Source organism: Cebus imitator, unplaced genomic scaffold (assembly GCF_001604975.1).
Source record: "Cebus imitator isolate Cc_AM_T3 unplaced genomic scaffold, Cebus_imitator-1.0 Scaffold53, whole genome shotgun sequence".
Classification (NCBI taxonomy): Eukaryota; Metazoa; Chordata; class Mammalia; order Primates; family Cebidae; genus Cebus; species Cebus imitator.
Genome location: NW_016107368.1, coordinates 5,822,927 through 5,827,639, shown reverse-complemented (window position 1 = coordinate 5,827,639; position 4,713 = coordinate 5,822,927). Strand labels below are relative to the sequence as shown.

At 42.0% G+C, this 4,713-nt stretch overlaps 1 pseudogene; it reads left to right on the top strand.

The window, feature by feature from the left end:
• The first annotated feature begins 499 nt into the window (after window positions 1-499).
• On the top strand, window positions 500-1,216 carry LOC108304146 (annotated as a pseudogene).
• Window positions 1,217-4,713: the final 3,497 nt, after the last annotated feature.

The window sequence follows — 4,713 nt, the reverse complement described above, 5'->3', positions numbered from 1 at the left end:
ATACGGCCAGTGCTTTCCCCCTGGACAGTATGTCCTGTGAACCTTTTACAGCAGGAGGCTGTCTCAGACATGGCCGTTTGGTTGCTCTCCACCTCTCAGCCCCTCGGCTTCTGCCGGAAAATCATCAGGTGGTTCTCTCTGCCCACAACAGGAGTTTCGTATAAAGAAGACAATTATGTCATCGTGACAACTGCACATAAAGAAAAATATAAATACTCACTTCCCCTTGTACAAGTAGGGATGAGGAAGAAGAAAAGGATTATAAAGGCCCTAGTCCAAGAGAGCTTTTGGAGCCACTATTTAAACAAAGCAGTTGTTCTTACAGAATTGAGCCTTATTTGAACTTACAAAGTATGTCATGGAAAACACATTTGGCAGTACCACGAAGAGAAATAAACTGGTCAGAAAATAAATATTCATGAGTCCTACCTTGGGAATATGTTGGCCAAGAATCTTCTATTTGAAAAAGAACGAGAAGCAGAAGAAAAGGAAAAATCAAATGAGGTTCAGAGCATGTCCTGTGAACCACGGACCTTTTCAATCACTGCCAGGATCGCCATTTAAGCCCCTCACCCTGAGGCAGTTGGAGCAGCAGGAAGAAATACTAAGAGTTCCTTTTAGGAGAAATAAAGAGGAAGATTTGCAATCTACTAAAGAAGAGAGATTTCCAGCGATCCACAAGCTGGTTGCTATTGGCTCTCAGCCAATGCTCACCGTTGGGACAACCCACATGTCCAAATTGGCAGTTGACCAACTCATCAAAGAGCTTCTTAGTGGTTCTTACTGCTTTCATGGGGATGTTGGTTGGTGGAAATATGAATTCTGCTATGGCAAACATGTACATCGATACCATGAGGACAAGGATACTGGGAAAACCTCTGTGGTTGTTGGGACACAGAACTTCAATAAGCAAGAATAGCATATTGAATGGGCTAAGAAGAATACTGCTGGAGCTTATCATCTTCAAGATGATGGTACCCAGACAGTCAGGATGGTGTCACGTTTTTATGGCAATGGAGATGTTCGTGATATAACTGACAAGCCAAGACAGGTGACTGTAAAACTAAAGTGTAAAGAATCAGATTCGCCTCATGCTGTTACTGCACACATGCTAGAACTTCACTCCTGTCAATATATTCTTGGGGTTGAATCTCTAGTGATCTATAAAATCTTAGATAGAGCAGATGAAAACTGACTTCTTCCTCTCCCCAACTAAAGGATATTAAAGTTAGGGGAAAGAAAAGATCATTGAAAGTCATGATGATTTCTGTCTGACCATGTCTCATTATAGAGTTCTCAATCTCTTCTAAAGGATTGGGCCTCTTCTTTTTTTTGTTTGTTTGAGATGGAGTTTCGCTCTTGTTTCCCAGGCTGGAGTGCAATGGCACGATCTCGGCTCACCGCAACCTCCGCCTCCTGGGTTTAGGCAATTCTCCTGCCTCAGCCTCCTGAGTAGCTGGGATTACAGGCACGCGCCACCATGCCCAGCTAATTTTTTATATTTTTAGTAGAGACGGGGTTTCACCATTTTGACCAGGATTGGGCCTCTTCTAAAGGATTGTATAAAATGACTCTCAACCACTTTGTGAAATTATATAAGAGGTCATTGATAAACTTCTAAGACATTTGTCTCACTTTTTTTCATTTTTGTTGTGTCTCATAAACTGATTGTTTTTCTTTGCTTGGATAATGTGATTCCAAAATAAATCTCATCCAAGCAAAAAAAAAAAAAAAAAAAAAAAGTGGCTGAACCACTGTACATTCCCACCAGCAACGTTCCTGGTGTCCCTCATCCTCGCCACATTTGGTGTTGTCAGTGTTACAGATTTGACCATTCTAAAAGGTGTGTAGTAGTGTCTCACTGCTGTTTGAATTTGCACTTCCTGATGATGTGATACAGAGCATTTTTTTCATAATTTTTCTTTTTGCCATCCCTGTATCTTCTTTGATGTGCTTGCTCGGGCCACTTTTTAATCAGATTGTTTGTTTTCTTACTGCTGAGTTTTAAGGGTTCTTTGTGTATATGTATATATTTGTTTCTTTCTTTTTCAAATTTTATATTAGACTCAGGGGGTACCCGTGCTGGTTTGTTACCTGGGCATATTATGTGGTGCTGAGGTTTGGGGTATGACTGATCCCGTCACTCAGGTTCTAAGTATAGTTAAGCACCCAACAGTTTTTCAAGAGGGTGTTTTCTCTATGCTCAGTAGGTAAGCCTAAAGAGATTGCCTGGCCAACCACCCTTTCTCACTCAGAAGGACTTTCCGTGCTTTACCCAGATGTATATGTGAGGTCAGTCTTTCAGCCACGTTCAAATATTTTTATTTTACCTTTAATTCTGACAGCAATTGGTATATTACAGTTCAATCCTGGAGTTGGCACGGACTTCACGGGTGAAGAGCCCAGTCAGTCCCATGTGTATGTGTATAAATACACACATAGACAGCCCCCTGCAGACAGTAATCACAAGTTCAGTGGGCCCCACGCCACTCACGCTTTTGGCCAACTAGCCAGTAATTCAAAGGCTTCTACAATCCTGTCATGCTTGATCATTGGCTATAACAATGCATAGAACTCAAGAAAGTGTTACACTTTCCATTATAGCTTTATTATAAAGAGAACAGCTCAGGGCCAGTCAGATGAGGAGACACAGAGGGAAGGCCTGCGAGGATCACCAACGCAGCGCTTCCTTACCCTCCCTGTGAAAATAGGGTGCACCACCCTCCTGGCACACCGATGTGTTCATCAACGAATTCACCCTTGATGGTCCGTGTGGGGCGTTTTGACTGGGGTTCATTATGTAGGTATGATTGGCCACAGAGCTGAACTCAGTCTCCAGCCTCCTCTCCCTTCTCTGGAGCTTGGGCTGGGTCAAAGTCCCAACCCTTGTATCACATGGATGGTCTTTCTGGTGTCCAGCCCCCATTCCTGAAGCTGTTTTAGGGCTCACGGGGAGTCACCTTATTAGCATAAACTCAAGAGTGATGCAAGACGCTCATGAATAACAAAGACAGTTCTACCACTCAGAAAATTCCAAGGGCTTTAGAAGCCCTGTGCCAGGAACTGAGAGCAAACACCAGACAAATCCCTTATTATAGAAAACCTTTATAGCTTATTCACAGGTATGTGATGAGACTCGTATTCATGAACAGAAGGCTGTCAGAACCTTATTTTCCTACTCAAGAATAAATCAAATACCGTCTATGCCTTTGTATGAGTTCCCCAAAATCTGTCCAAGGGAACAATTTAAATTGCAAAATGGCAATGGATCATAATTTTTCACTTGGAAAAGATAATGTTGCTTCGCCACCTCGCCTACCATAATGACTAATAACAATTGTTGACCTCGCTTTTGGAGTGTATACTGTATACTACTTAAAAGGCAATGAATCAGGTAAAGGCAACAAATATAAGAGAATTAGACTTTAGAAAAATCGTTTTAAAAGTTGGTCTCTTGAAGCGGATTTCCACCAAAAGCAAACGAGTTATAAAGGCTATACATGTACGTCAGCCTGAATCATGTACACAGAGACATGAGAAACGCTTAGTGTCAGGCTTGAGCGAAAACGCAAGCCTCAGAGTCAAAACCAATTTGCGATATAAAATGCAGCTGGTTGGCATAAAGAATGCAGTGAGGCTAGAAAAAAATTTTTTTAATTGAGAAAAGTTTGGGGGAAAAAAAGGCAAATGTGGCCTGGAGCTTTCATTTAAATCGGAGACGTCCTAAAAAGCCCGTGACAAGTTCTAGCCCCGTGCAGCCGAAGACCCTGGTAAAGGCTCAGCCTTCAGTGATAATTAACACGGATAAAGTTATAATGAAGCTATCAAGGGGCCATTTGGGTCATGCTTAAAAGACTAACCACAATGATATTTCCAAACTCTTAATTTTTGCAACATGTATATGTGTGTTCTCAGTTTTCAGTGTATGCATTGCTGAGAGGGAAATGGCCAGAGGGAAAGAAAAATGTTTTTTCATTAATCAGAAGGAGGCTAGGCTGCTGTCTCTGCTTCCGATGCACAGCAAGGTTCAGAGTTTAACATCACCATTCAAAGAGTTGATGTTGAACAAAAAATAACAGTTGAGTTTATTCCTGCTTTACACCAAAATGTGTTATTAATTTTTAATTTCCTGGGCATACAGTATGCATCAGTATTTTCTGAATTGGATCCTGAGAGAGTGATTTGACTGAGGGGGCCACTAGTAAAAATAGGAGCTCACAATCTACAGCAATCGATATCCAGACAAACAAGCTAGTGTTAGGGAATGCCAGCAGAACATAAAACAAAACACTCAAGAAATTGTGATTATGAATATAAAGTAGCAATGTGTGAAATATTTGAAGTAATAAAAGGCAGAACTAGTAAAAATGTGTATGAAAGGTCAATGAGACACATTATTTTTGAAGTGTTTAAAAAGAAAAAAAGGCCGGGCGCTGTGGCTCATGCCTGTAATCCCAGCACCTTAGGAGGCTGAGGCAGGCGGATCACGAGGTCAGGAGATCAAGACCATCCGGGCCAACATGGTGAAACCCCATCTCTACTAAAAATACAAAAATTAGGTGGGCATGGTGGTGCACGCCTATAGTCTCAGCTACTTGGGAGGCTGAGGCAGGAGAATTGCGTGAACCCCGGAGGCGGAGGTTGCAGTGAGCCGAGATTGTGTCACTGCACTGCAGCCTGGACCTGGCGACAGAGTGAGACTCTGTCTTAAAA